Genomic DNA, 15,749 nt, shown 5'->3' on the forward strand with positions numbered 1-15,749 from the left:
CTTTCCTTATATATGTTGCATAGCCACGACTGTTACTTCACATTTCTTATACAAAAAGACACCTGGAAGACAGCACATGCAATGAACTCTGATTAAAATGCACGTCACAGCATCCACGGTGGGGACCAGGCCTGGAGGCCTCGTATTACAGCATCACATGCAAATTGCTATTTGATGGGAAGCAATATGATAATTGCCCCAGAAAAAAACTGCCTGCCCGAGAAGATGTGGTGAACACTCCCCTCTCTGCCTCTCCCTTCCCCATATTTTAGCAGCCGAGGTGAGACTTACTGGGCATTTGAAATGGGACACACTCAGCTACTGCAAATTGTGCCTGTACCCATCAGAGACATCAGCTGGGATCTGCAATTCCCTGTTGCAGAGCCCATCTTTAGCATTTAGCTATGGACTGTCCAGAGGGAAAAGGGTCAGCCTGTGATATCTCCTCAGCTGGAAACGAGGGAGGCTGGCTAAGAAGTGTCCATCACTCATTTAGTCGCCAATGTCTGATTCTCAAGTGTGGCTCTTTTTGGGCTGAAGCCGCAGTCAGCAGACATTGTGAGTATCATGTCTGCAGTGCCAGCTGATATCCCTCAGCTTTTGTGCTTTTAGTCAAGGTGAAAACACCACAATGTCCAGGAAAGCTGGAGGCCCAGGTTTCATTTAAACAAGAGCAGGTGTCTGGGAAAATGCACACCATGGAACAGAAGGGCATTTTCTGCCTTTCAGAACTCTCCTCTCTGTTGGAAAGAGGCTAAAGGCAACTTCTAGACAAGAAATTAGGGAAGGAGATGCTCTGTACAAGTACGATGTGCCTATTTATCCATAGAAAAAGGTTTTATTCATCCACTTCTAAAAACATGGCAGAACACCCCATATCTGTTTCTATGTCTCAGCATGCCTGTTCAAAAACTGGCTAAGCCTACTTTTGTTCACAGCTTTTGGGGAAGTCAAATATTTTGGTCTCTACCTTTAGATCACTGGGCCCTTGGTATTTCTTTCCAGACACCCTACTCTGATCCCATTGCAAGGGGTGGAGGAAATTCTGTTGCTTTCATGGGCAGATGGATCAGGCTCATTGGGAATTTCAGACCTTGTCTCTTTGTTGTGTTTCAGGCTTGTGTGCTTAAGAATTGGCTTATTGTCCAGCCTGCTAATGTTTTCAATTATGTGGAGCCCAATTCAATATCCCTACCTGATGGGGAGGCAGCAGGAGTTGGCTTTTTGTGTTCTCTGACCTAGAGCTGACTCCATTTGCTGCCTATCTGACTAACCAGTGAAGCAGAAAATGCTCACAATACAGCACAATTAATGACAGACTCTGAAAAACACACCAGATCCCAGAGGAGAGGAAGAAATTAGGCTCTTGCACAGTGAAGGAGTTTGTTGATGATGTTTTTCTATTTATAACATTTTAAAGGGCAGGCGTGAGCTAGGCTTAGTGGAAAATCCTGACTGCTTAATTTTTTTTCCTAAAATTGGCTTTTTTTTTTTTTTTAATTGGAGACAATAATTTTAAAACTCACTCCAGCTGTGTGGCCCTGTGGAGTGCCAAGAAAGAGAGAGGGTTTCTCTGGCCTTTAACAATCTGTCTCTCTAGGCAAACATGGCAAAGTGTTTAAACCTACATAAAATGAGAAATACCCTTTAAAAATAATTGTCAGTACTGATATGCTACCATTAAACAGGATTTTATGGCAAAGGGGCATATGAAAAGATACATCTGGAGCACTGTGTCCAGTTCTGGGCTCCTCAGAACAAGAAAGAGCTTCTAGAGAGGTCCACTGGAAGTCACAAAGTTCATTTGGAGTTTGGAGCATCTCCTTTCCGAGGGCAGACTGTGGGAGCTGGGCCTGTTCAGTCTGGAGAAAAGCAGACTGAGAGGGGATCTCATCAATCCATACAAACCTCCCCAAGGGATGTCAGAGGATGGTGCCAGACTTTCTGGTGGTACCCATTGACAGGATGAGGAGTAATGGCCATAAACTAAAATACAAGGAATTTCACCTCAACACTTGGAGGAATTTCTTTACATTGAGAGGGGCAGAACTCTGGAACAGGCTACAGCTCGGGTTCTGAACCCCTCAGCCTGCAGGAAAACACCAACACTGTGTCAGCAATCACTAATTTCATTAAGCTCACAAAGAGGATGGGTTGTTGTAACCTCCTGGTCTTTAGGTCTGGTGTGTTGAAGTGCCTTTGGACACTGTAAAAGAACCTTCAGGAGCAGCATAAGCTCATTAATGTGATGATAGTAGAGGGAACAGGACCCAAGGCATCACAGTGAGGTGTAACAAGGCGAAAGAACAGGCACACAGAGCTATCTCAAGGCACGACCTCTGTAAACCAGGAATACACTGACTGATTTACAGTGCCCTTCTCTCCAGGTTACCTTAGGAGGAGCAAATGCTACTTTGGCAAATGTATACTAATACTTTTTAAACACTTCCTGCCACATTTACATATCCAGTGGAGATTTTTACCTCATTTTATCTCTCTGCCCTGGAAAGTTTCCCCATGCCCTGTATCCCCCCCATGGCGAGGTTTCCAGCCAACACATGGGTCCTGCTTCACATCACACACGGAAAGGACACTGCTCCAGGAGGCAATAAAGAGCAGCAGCATCATCTATTTCTGCTGCTCACTCCGTGGCCACGAGCTTCATTCATTGCACAGAGGCAGAGGCCGTTCTCAATGATGAGTTCGTGTTTCCCCACAGGCCATTTTTCATGGCCAATAGAGCAACCAGATTTTTCAAGCACTAATAAATACATCTGCCCAACGATTCAGCAGGACCCGGCAGCATCAGTCCCATCTTACCTTTGAAGCAGAGTGCCTGGCCGTGGAGTCAGCTTGAAACACACAGGATCTCCTGGTTTTCCAAAGGACTTTAATATTCTTCACCCTCTGCTATCTTCAAAATCCAAATCTCTTGGCTTTAATTGCAGACTGGAGGAGTTGGACTAGTGAAAAACCAGATCTCAGAGTATCAAGTTGCAAAATGTTAACACAGCTCTACACTTATCCTTTAGTGAGCAGTTTTTTGAAAGCAAATATTCTTTAGCTTGATAACATTAGTTTTAATGCCAATATCTGTCATTAATCCTCTCTGCAAGCACTGAGCACTGTGCCAGGCCAGGGCTGTGATAAACAGGAATGTGCCATTTGCCCTCTTTGAACTTCACATCATTTGCATATTTTGGCAGTGAATTTCTAATTCTCTCCTGCTTACAAGAGTTTGTGGGGATGGTTTTTTGTTTGGTTTTGGGAATTTTTTTTTTTTGGTTTCTTAGTTTTGTTTTTTTTTTATGGTAATTTAGTATCTGAACATATATTTTAGTAAAAAAAAAGAAAAAAATATTTCGAAATTCCAGTTCCCCTACTGCTTTTCCACACTTCCCAACATTTTATTAGGGAGACATAACCTTGGATCCAACTGGTAATACAGGGCCTTGAGAGAGCCTGTAAATGGATTCTAAATTGATGTTTAAAAGCCTTTTTTTTTTTTTCCTAAATGGGAGAGGCTAATGAGTTTTAATTCCTTGAAAAGCCAGCTACTGCAGTAAAAGGAGATTTTTCTACTACCAGAAAATCATCTGGTTTGGAGACAGGTTTACGTATTTATGTAACTCCTGACTGAAAAAGTGTTTGATTAAGGCTGTGTTTTGTCTTTCAATAAATTCTAAGGAGTGCTGCTGAAGCAGGTTGTACTTTGTAAACATTTATGTGGAAGGAGAGGTGGAATGGAATAGACATTTTAGCCAAAGGGAAAAATCTGAGCATTTCTTACCAGCACCCTGGTATATACATAATTTTCATGTGCTGAGAGCACTAAAACACCCACAGAGTGGTTTAGGCCCTACAAGGAGAACAGCAGCAGCTGGATCTTACTCCCACTCTCAAGCCTAGGATAATATGTCAGATTTTAATTCACAATTTGGGCTCTCCACCTGAGGGTTTCCATGTCTGCCCATGGCAGGAGAAATCCTTCCAGTTTCAAGAACAGGAAAGAAACCACTTCTGCCTCTTGCCATCTTCCTTGGGCGAGAGCCTGGAACACCAAATAAATGGGGAGGAGATGAAAAACCTGCTGTCTCTTAAAAAAAAAAGTGTTCAGGGACACTGGGATACAATTTGGAGGTCTGGACAGCTCCTAGCTGCTGCTGGGGCAGAGGAGAGCCACGAAAAGCATGGTGAGCGAGGCCCTTGATAACACAGCAGCAGAAGCAGAAAAAAGGGAGGGACTTGAGGGAAGGACGACAGCCTGTGCTGGAGCCCATGAACCCCTGAACTGCCCCCACTAGGATTCCCTCTGCACAAACAGAGGTGCCTGGGGACAACTCTCCATTCAGGAACAAGGGGGTCCTGGGTGCCATCCCCTTCTTTGCACCACCAAGGAGCTGCAGGGGAGAAAACCAAAACTGGAAGCCTCAGGAGTGAGATTTATGGCTTGGTTAATGACATCCTTCCCTTCCCAATGACCCCAGTGAAGCAAGAAAAGGCTGAGTGGCTTTATCTTTATTCGTGCCTGGTCCTTCTGGGACACTTGAACCTGATTGCATCACTTTCGGTGTCAGCCTTGATAAGATGCTGATTGTGTTTCCCGGTTTTCCCGTGGCAGAGGACTCCTCCCGGCAGCCTGGATGGTTAATGGGACCTGACTGGCTCTCCAGTTTGCCAGAGCAGCTCCCTTTGGCTTCCTGCTGTAGCACATTAACACAACAAATTAACATTGTAATTGCATTTTAACTATTTATCACTGTGGAAAAGGGGAAAAAAAAAAAAACAACAACCTAGAAAAAAGGAACATCATAGGCAAGGGCCCAAGAGACAGGTTAGTGAGGCAAGTCTCTGTCTGCACCTCCCTTCACTTCTATTTATAGCCAGCCATTAAGTTATGCTAATAAACAGCCAGCCACAGGCCATGGCAAATCCCCTGCTCAGACACAGCAAAAGCTGAGTTAAATGTATTCAGCTTACTCAACTCGCAGGACTGGTGTGACTGCTACCAAACCCAAAACCACAGGGATCTAAGAGCAGCTCCAGCGTCTCTCACTGACACCCATTCGTGCAGCAGAGCCCTGGCAAGAGCCCGTACATTGGGCATTTATATAAATATATATGTAAATCAAGCACAGGATAAATAAAACATGGAAATTCCAACAAAATACCTGGCCTCAATGGCTCTGACTTAATAAATTATTTTGGCAAAGGCCAATTCACTACAGTTCACAAACTGACTCATCTGGGAGAAAACAGCCCTTTTAACCAAATAGCAGAGCGATGCATCTGCCACCAATTTCTCCAGAGCAATTGCATCAAAAATAGCATTTATTGTAGCTCTGCCTCACATGCAATTGGTTATTTTATTTCTGTCTATATGCAGCAGTTTAAGGTCATAGCATCAGGTCCTCACATAACCTATATATTTAATCAGATTATCCAATTAAATAATACAGCCTTAAATGAAAAGTCTGTTATTCCCTCGAGCAGTTCTGGGAATGTTTTCATTGCTTGTTCTTGTGCCTAAAATGTACTGGAAGCACTGTCTTCTGCAGCTATTTTTGGGTATGCAGACATTTGTAAAGCACCCATCACTAATTTTTAGATGCCAATACCTTGTTTTCCTCATCAGATTATGTCAGTCAGAAATGTCACGTTCACCTATAAAGTCACAGAGCACATAAAAATAATGAGTGCCTTTATCTTTTCTGACTGAGCAAACACAGGATGAAAAAGTGAGTGTGGTGATGGGGTTTTTGTGGAGGAAAGAGGGGAATCCCAGCAGGGAGATGTGATTATTGTCCCCCACAGGGCTGAGCTGCACCCTTGGGAACTTGCCAGCATGGACCTGGCAGAGGAGCAGCCAGGGAGGCTGGATAGCCCCCAGGATTCCCTCTGACTTTCCCAGCAGCCAGCACAGGAGGTGCTGTGTGACAATTCTGTTCTTGGGGTGACTCATTGCAGTTCACCCCTGGCTGCCCCACACTGGCTGTGGCACTGCAGCAGCTCTGATGCTCCAGCTTTGAGGCTCTCTCTGCCCTTCTGAGCAAGGATATACAGGCATGGAAAGGCTTTTTATCAACTCTGAGCAGAAAGGGTGGGGTTTGCAAATCCCCAGAGAAGGATTTCACGTGAGGAAGGTCATCACAATGCTCTGCCCACAGGGAATGCTTCTTCCCACAGCAAGCCCTGTGAGGATGGTAACACCCTTGGCTGTTTTCCCTCCCAGTCCCATCCTGGTAGGACATGTTGCCTTACTATTGATTTACAGGTTAATCCAATGTCTCCATGTAATTTCTTAAATAGGTTACAAATACAAAGTACTGCCAGCAGAAAGGCAGGGAGGTGCTGCATCACAGCGGCCTCAGGGAGGTGGAGGAAGCCACGCAGTGGTTCAGCACTGTGGATAAGTGAACACAAACACCAAGTGTTATAACACCGTGTTTTCCCATGGGAAAAACTGGGGGAAAGTGACAGATTCAGCCTAGACTGAGCAGACTCTGCTGGCTACTGCAGCACTGAGCTCTATCCAAAAACCAGTCGCAAGGTCCAGGGATGTCGATGGGACTCCAGCAAGAGGCTCTGACTTGGTGCTCAGGAGTTTCTGCCAGTCTGGCTCTCCCAGAGTGCCCAAGCTTGGGCAGAGTGGGAGGTGCTGGTCAGAGTCCAAAACACGTTCTGTGTTCAGGTATCAGTTACATCACAGCCATATGAACAGAGCCATGAGCCTGGGTATGCCACTACCACGTCAAACAAATGATTCCCAGCGAATTTTCTCCATCCACAACACCTGAAGACAATAAAATTAATTTTTTAAATGGTTAAATAAAATGTCTTTTCTATTTCTTTACTCCTCCCTACCATCACACACCTCAGCAAAGCGAGAGGCATCAACCCCTGCATCATCTCTTGGACATTCCCTGGCTTCGCAGCCCTCCCCTTCCTCCAGAGGGCAATTGGGTGGAAAGGGGATACTTTGCAGTCATTAAAATTTCATTTTATTTTTAGCCAGAGATGCTGCCGTTTAAAAAGCTCCCTGGTGAGCAGGGGATTGGCAGTCTGGGGAGGAGAGAGTAGAGACAGCAGGGGCTGGGGAGGATGCAGGGGGTGTCGAACGCAGCGGGTGCAGGAGCAGCGGAGATGCTGCCGGAGCAGGGAAGGGTTGGCCTCTTGCCAGCCTGCTCTGTGCTTTGAAAAATAGCAAAGCTAATAACCTCAATTACAGCCCAGCCTCTCTGGGGGCTGCTGCTGATGCCTTTGTTTATCTGAGTCCCAATGTGAAAGCAAAGATTGTTTTTTGTCTGCAGGGGCATGTGTCATACAGACACTGGAGAAATAAACAGTCCAAGTCAGGGAAAGAAAGGTCAGAGAACCACAGGCTGGTTGGGGTTGGAAGGGACCTTTAACAACCCCCTAGCTCCAACCCCCCTGACATGGGCAGGGACAACTTCCACTAGACCAGTTTGCTCAAAGTGCCATCCAACATGTCATTGAAGCCAGTACAGATCAGCTACACTTTCTTCCAAAATCCACTTTAGACACTGACAGCTTTAATGCCTTAAATTCTGACTCTTTTGGGCTTGTAGATATTTTAATTTGGCACCCAGAATGCAGTAAACCACCCAGAAGGTCCCTATCAATATCTCGGCCTCAGCTGAAACAGTGATGGGCTTTCACCCTGACCTTCTGTGGCTGTACCACTGTCCACACTTGCACTGCAGCACTCATAACCAAAATGAGTCTGCTGGCTTTTTAAAGAAGGTTGGAGTTATTCTGTAACAGCAGTTGGGAGTTGATTACCAAAGTATTTATTTAATGGGTATATTAGTTGGAGAGGGATGCCCAGAAGAACTAGGCAGAAAGAAAACCACCCCATGTCTGTAGAATACTCAAGACTGATGCAACATTGCTGGACTTTTGCAATTTTTCCTCCCTGGTTATGAATCTACTCTATGTTTGGGAAATCTGGAAGGATGGGCTAAAGAAACCGCTACCTTCATCATGAGATGAGGGACCTGAGAATGGAGTACAGCAACATCTGTGATGGGTCAAGAGAAATCCAGCCCGTGGCAGAGGCGAGCTCTGCCTTCCTCACTGGGAAGAATTAACTACAATAGGTTTCACAGAAATGACTGTCACTGTAAAATCCTCCTTGTATTTAAGCACTGCTCCTGCTGATGAGACGAGCAGTGCTTTTGTTCATGCGTGGCTTCCCTCCATGTGTCGCAGCACCCCGAGCCTGCAGGCTCAGCCATTCAGTTGGCTCTGCCAGATGGTCCCTACGGATGGGCCCCCACTGCAGCTGCAATGCAGTTTACTGTGCTGCAACTGCATTTTCTGTATAAGAAAAGCCACATAAAGGCTTGTCAGGACCAGCAAAACCTGATGTTGTCAAGTTACAGGCTCCCCCTCAGCACCCCCGAGCACCTCAGGTGCTTGCAGCAGTACACCTCCAGGTTGTATTCGTATAAATTTCAAAGAGGGTGAACTTGCATAATGGGAGTTAAATTTTCTCAATTCCCTGACGAAGCAGAGGCAATCAGCCAGCACACACAGCCATGTCACGAGTTGACTCTGTGCCCTGTGTACACACATGAGAAACACAAGCCTTCTTCAGCTGCAGCAGCATAAATCTGAAAATACATCTAATAATCCCCAGTCCCCACTCACCAGATACTGGATGCAGAGAAACAAAGTACTTCCTCATGACATAAGCCAATAAAAGTGCAATGCCAGCCAGTTTTTGGCAGCCTACAGTTGGATGAGTTCTGGATAACAGGTTACCAGGGTGTGTTAGACCAGGTTTACACAGACTGACTAAAACCCACACCCCTCACAGCCAGCAGGGATAGTGGGGTTATGCCATAGATATGTTTTGGCTATGAAAAACCAGGATCTAACGAGCAGTGTAACAGCTCAGGTTAGATACCCCTGCCTCGGGCTAGGAGTCAAATCTCTCCTTGGCTAAGAGAGCCTGACAATTTAACCTTTGCCTGATCTCACACATGGCTGGTTCTTAAAAAATTACAGCAGAAGAATTGTGAAAGGGGGAGGGGGGGATTATTTTATCTTTGACCTTGTTCACTCACATTACATGACAAGACACAGGAGGGTCTGACACAGCCAGGCTGAACCTCTCTGTGGACTCATGCTGGCTTTTCCATTAGCCACAAGAGGTGTTGGGAAATTCACATGAACCAGTCGTACAAGACCCACAGAACAAGGCAGGAGTCATTGCCTTGCCCTCACCACAGAGCTGAACATCACCCAAGCCACGCTGCACTAGTGCTGCCCTACCAGAGATTTGAGCCTTTACACCCTGGAACCACCAGCTGCACCTTCCTCTTCAGATCCCTTTTCTTTCTTTAAAGACAGCAAAAATTGCACAGAACTTAGAGCTGGAGGTTTACCTTGGAGATATTTCGTGATTTTTCAGTAAAATCACAGAAACACCGAATACATTTAAGTTCATCAGCCAAACCCTCCCTAGATGCCTTCAGTCCCCTCGAGTCCTCTCTTGCCTCCACACTCCTGCAGAAACACTTGCTATTCCTGCCATGTTTTGGCACACTGATAACAACTGGGATATTAATGTCCCAGGCAAAGGCAGCCAGAGCAGCAGGAGAAATAGGAGTGGTGACAGGAATATTGAAAGAGAAACTGAGTTTTGTTTGTGTGGGTTTTTTTACAAAATAATCCAAGAAACACTAAGGTCAGAGAACTGGTCAACTCCAGATCAAGATACCTGTGTGGGTGATGGACCAAATCCCAATGTGGGCCGTCCTCCTGCAGATGATGTAGATCTCACTAGAGCATCCTTCCTGCTGTCCCTTGCTGAGGAGCTACAGTTTGTCACACAAGCCCCTTGCAGTGGTGCTGACTGGATTCTGTGGGTCACCAAAAAAACGCTTGGCACTAACTGGGAGAGTGACCCAGAGGTGACAACAAGCAGCCGTCAACCAGGCTGGAGCTCCAAGAGAAGAGGATTTGCAGCAGGTCCCCTAAAGCAAAGGGGTTGGAAGCAGGGCTACACCACCCAGCAACACAGTACAAACACTGGTGTTACTGGGGCCAGAGGGAGAGCTGACCTTAATATTAAAGACTAGGTGGGTAGCATAAAACAAATTCAAATAGCTCTGCGCTTCAAATTAAGGTTCAGCTAATTGTTGATGCAGCAACTCAATAATCATAATTAACTGTGCTCCAATTTTTAAGCTTAGGGAGCTTGCAGACAGCAAAGGATGCTCCCCCCTCCAATAAGATGAGAAGGGAATAAGGAAGAGGGAGCAGTGCAGATGCTGTTGATGTTTTGGGGAGATCTGCATGCTCGAGGTTGATTAGCAGTTGCCAGCGTCCTTTCTGTGTCAGCAGCAGATAAGCCGGGAGCAGAACACTGCAGGCAGCTGATAGCAGCAATTCCCAGATCAGGGCATGTGGGGGCTGAGGATGCGGAGCAGGAAAGATTTCCTGGAGAAAACAACTTGTGATGCTGAATGGTTCTGAAGTTTGTGAAAAGTGCCTTGAGCCTACTAAATACAAACATGTCATTGAAATCTTCTTCTCATCCTAGAGAACAGTTTTGTTTAAAACAGAAAGCAGTATTTCCCGAGTTCAAGCCCAAAGTAGTTTCAAATGTAGTTAAGTTTGCCAAATACAACCCTTCAGCCATCACTTAGAACCTCAACTACTTACAAATGTGCAGGTTTGTTCTGGAAAACATCACAAATCTTGTGCTGTCACCTCACACATCACCCTCATCAATAAAGGACATCAACTTCATTAAAATAAACAAGAAAAAACCCCAGCTATAAAACAAAGCAGTCACTCATCCACTGTCAGGGGGTTTACATGGGAATGTAGGTGACTAGAAGGACTTATCCATCTTTAATTTCTTAAGCCTATTAAAAAACCCCACAACTGTTATGCAAAGAACTACAAACCCTTAGTTGCCAAGGAAAATAGAGAGATGGAGTTTCCAAGCCTCAAGCAGGACAAGTGTCCCCAGCCAGCTGGGCCATGGAGGGGCTCTGCCTTTCAGACAGAGCATCAAACTCATTTCTGGGTAATAGCCCTATAATTTAGATATCAAACCCAGGCCAATGAGGGCCCAGCAGCCACAATCACCATGTTTTTAGCCATCCAGCCTAGCACAGAAACCCTCCTGTAATCCCCTCTCCTAGCACATTTTCTTTAATCACAGGCATAATAGAGATTCAATTTGAGCCTTCAGCTGCATTTTCTTCTTTGTTATTCACAGTGCTGTATTTTCCTCAGCAATAAACAATTTTCCCCCATTTCACTTTGCATTGATCTACCTCAAAGAGTCTTTTAAGGTTTTAATAGCCCTATGTGGAAGCCCCTGGTCAGTAATGAAGACAGAAACTCAGGGTTTTTACCCAGAAAATCGAATTGCACAAAGCTACTGCCAAGAGAGCACCCACTTCCTTTGTTCTCCTGCAGACAACATCCCTGGAAATTTGAGTTATTTGCAGCCATTTACCAACATTCAAGAGCCCAAATCCCACCATCAAGAGTTGCTCCAGCACAGGCAGGGGCTGTTCAATCTGATGCTCTCTCAGGGTGCAGTGACCACCCAAATGCTTTGTTACCAGAGTCTGGGCTTCACCTCTTTGCTCTGGAACCTCATCCAGTCCTTTCTCAACTAGTAACCTCTTTTAGCAGTATCAGGAGTCTCGACTGTTTAAAAAGAAAGTTGCCAAAACATGAAATTAATCCAGGCTGTGTAAATACACAGCTTCCCCCTAATTGACCCTTTAAACGCACCTGTGTCAATGCAGGCACCCCCAGCGATGTATCAGCTTGCAGGGCTGAAAGGTCTGTTCCCCCCCAGAGGCAGCTGGGCTAACATTTCATAAATTACAATCATGTTTTCCTTTTCTGTTAATATTTTCATTCCAAAGGTCATTTACCACACACACACTCACTCACTCACAAAGCAGAGGAAGGTGGGGGGAGCTGCTTCATTCCCAGGCACAGGAGTCAGTCACTCCATTAAGTGTAAAATGCAAATCTACAATCTTACTACAAAGGTATTTCTATCTGCACTTGCCTAGGAAGAGCTTCATGCTCTGGATCAGCTTGTGTCTAACACCAGGCTCTGGGAGCAGGTGCAAGGCACCTCTCTACATGTCCCTTGGGCTACTGAAGGTGTCAGATCATCATCAGGGCTTGGAGCAAGCTGCTCCTGAGGAAGGTGTCCCTGGCCATGGCAGGGGGTTGGATGGAGATGAGTTTTAGGTCCTTTGCAACCCAATCTATTCTGGGATCTCTTCTGAAGCTCAGTGCTTTGGTTGGGCACCCTCATTCCACACCAAGGCAGCTAAGCTTCAGTCACCAGGAGCTGCTGCTGCCAGCCTCAGTCAGCAAGGTCTCATAGGGCATCTCTCTTTTTTCCTGCGAGGCAAAAAGGACCAGACTACACAGAAACCATGGATCAACACCAAAAGAGGGACCCCTAAGGTGATGGGAGTACTGAGCCTGCCCCAGCCTGATCTGGGGTCTCTGACAAGGGGTGCTTGATCCCAGGAAACCAGCAATTACCTGAGCAGTGCTGGGGTGCAGACAGCACGGTTTATACACACAGATCTGAGAGCCTTCAATGGTTAATAACCTTTCTGAAATTTCTAAGGAACATAATATTTTCTTTATTATCATATTAGCCTGTGAAGGTTTGTGTGCCCCATCCCAGAGGGTGTCAGGAGCTTAATGTTAATTAAATAGCAGATTTAAGGTTATTTCTCATAATCACAGCTGTGATTTGAATTATTGCTTGATGATATTCTACTTTGGCCCACTCGCTGCTTTTGATTGATTATTTGCATTTACTGGTTTATAACATCCATGCATTGCTTCAGACAGAGGCATCCTTTTTGATTCTAACTGCATTATATTCTCTGGTCAGATGATGGATTGGAGTTCCCAGCATACCATAAACACCAGCCCATCTTTGCCAGCGTGATATGTATCTATATCCCATATTCACTCCTCAGCATATCCTGTATTCAATCATCCTTATATTCATTTCTCCTGATATTATTATTATTAGCCTTGGGGAACTTGTTTTATAGGCTATTTAGTCTGAATTAAGCATGTATGCCAGTCACTTCTTATTTCCAGGAGAGCACAGATGATAAATGGTGGGATTTATGCCTGGACTCCGCCGTGGACTAGTTTCCATCTTTACTTATATTTAAGTATTATTACTATTAGGAAAACAACAATGTCAGAACCTTCCACACACACATCCCACAGGCTTGTTAGTGGGCTCACGAGGCACAACTGGAAATTGCATTTTCTTTCTCCCAACTTTCTGGTTTAATCAAATATGCTCTCAAGCTAACGAGGTCTTTTGCCATTTTTCCCCCATAGAACTCACTGCCACTTCCCAAACATAAATTCCTTGACTGACCAAGATATTGATTATATTTCAACCACATTTCATCTTCATTTTGAACTGTCTACCCATTGAGACCCATTGAAATTTCAATTATTTTTTTAATCAAACACACTTGGTTGTTTAGGAACAATTGAATGTTTAGGCACTTACTCGGGCCAAGTGTTTGACCATCCTTTCTCTGAGCTTTAACAAGACCAAATCAGATAAGCCCACACAGTCAAATGACCACGTGTGCAAGTTCTGATGGAATATTCAGACACATAATCCAGTGCTCCCCCACACTCAGTGCAGCTACGTTAGATTTTGGTGCTTTATCCCCTTCCCACAAGTTCTGCAGCAAAGCACACTTCAGATGACACAATGCTCAAATTGCTCCCCATTATCCCTCCACTTTCTCATCCCACAAATGAATCATAGAAACGTCCCTGGGGATCTGGGGAGTAGCTGGCATCCCTTGTGACTGGGGGAACACGCTGTTGCCTGCTGCTCTGCACCCCTTTGAAGCAGGAGTGAGTCACCATTCCCTATTTTTGGCCTGGAGCCCATGTTTCCCTCTAACACTGCTGAGATGGGCCAGGCTGCAGACGGACAGCACAAGGGATGTCACTCCCCTGCCCTGCCCCTGATGACTGCACGGACACAGTGACTTCTCCTCCTGTGAGTCACAATTCAGGGTTCTCTCCATGACTTTGTGTGATGTTTTTGTTTCAGTTTCCAACTCATACTAAAAAATCCCTGCATTTACCCCCTTTCTGGAGGCATTTGCTGCACTGTGACAGCCTTTGGCACAGCAGTGTCACACACCATCAGCCAGAGCTACACATTAGTCAGCCCTGCTCTCCCAGAATAGAAGTGAGCAGCCTGATGCACGCAAGCGGATTATGAAACTATTTTGTCACATCTGCACTGGGAGATTAAAAGCTGACAAATGATTATCATCATGGAAATGGGTTCTCCAGCAAGGTGAAGATTGGAAACAGCTGGGATGCCACCACCAGAGCTGAACGCTGTAAAGACTGGCAGATTATCTCCTGTCTCCCTCATTTTTACATACAATTCCAGCTACCTGATCAGAGATTAAGGCAGGGAAGCCTAAAATAAGGTAAAATTCTATTTTTCAGACAGAAGTTTTCCTTCAGTATGCAGCTATGGGGATATTTGGGAAGGAAAATCAAACAAAGAAATCATATCCCTCCAAACCCAGATAGAAAGCAAATCCTCTGTGAGCCAAAATAGACAAGAAAAACATGCACCCACAATCAAAGGCTTTGCCTGGGAATATTACTATGAATTAAGGTGATAATTCTTGCTCTCTACAGATCTGTAAGTAACACATCTAAACAGAATGAATCCCCAGATGCTGCAGAATGGTTTTAAATCAAGGGAATAAAAAAAGCAGCCAAGCAGCAGCCAGCAATGCAGGCTCTGGTCACCTGATGTAGCAGCAGGCATCCCTCCCTCCTCACACCGAGACAAACCCCGGGAGCCCATGGTCAGTGCCCTGTAGCCAAACCAGCAAGAGATGACTCAGGAATGGCTTTGAGAGCAGAGGCATCCTTGAGGATAGGACTGCAGGAGGATGAGGCATAACACATTCTCCCCACTTGATCCCTGCCAGTGTAAGGACATTTCTTGTGGTAGCTTTAAAAAATAAAGTCCTTGAACCAGCAGAGAAGGGAAGTGTGTCCCTGTGTCCTGCACCTGCATCCTGCTGCAGGTTCACACAGGCTCAGGCCCACGGCCAAGGCAGTGTGTGGGCACTGAGCAGGAGCAGAGGAGGGGATGGGAGCTCAGGATCCATCACTTTTCTGTCTCATTACCCTGCCAGCTGCAGCGCTCTCATGCAAGGGATACTTGCCCAGAGTCCTGTTTCATTGGGTCAGAGAGATCATGGGCTTCAGAACAGGAGGAAGGAAGAAGGAGGGGGTGAAGATATTTTTATGCCTGAGCTTCCTTAGAAGGTCAGGAGCTGGGGCTTGTCTCTTTGAAGATCCAGGTCTTGGTCTCAGACACAGCCTCAAAGTGCTGCAGCACTGAGAGAGAGCTCCACGCTGGAGCAGACTCCTGGCAGGACCTGTGGCCCCACGGAGAGAGAAGCCCATGCTGGGGCAGGATCTGTGACCCTGGCGGGGTTCAGGCTGGAGCAGCCTGTTCCTGAAGGGCTGCACCCCGTGGGAAATCCATGCTGGAGCAGCTCCTGGAGAACTGCAGCCTGTGGGAAAGCCCAGTACTGGAGAAGCTCATGGAGAATTGTCTGCTGGGGGAGGGACCCCATGGTGAAGCAGCAGAGGGTTGTGAGGAGTCCTCCCCTGAGAAGGAAGGAGCAGCA

Source organism: Corvus hawaiiensis, chromosome 17 (genome assembly GCF_020740725.1).
Source record: "Corvus hawaiiensis isolate bCorHaw1 chromosome 17, bCorHaw1.pri.cur, whole genome shotgun sequence".
Lineage (NCBI taxonomy): Eukaryota > Metazoa > Chordata > Aves > Passeriformes > Corvidae > Corvus > Corvus hawaiiensis.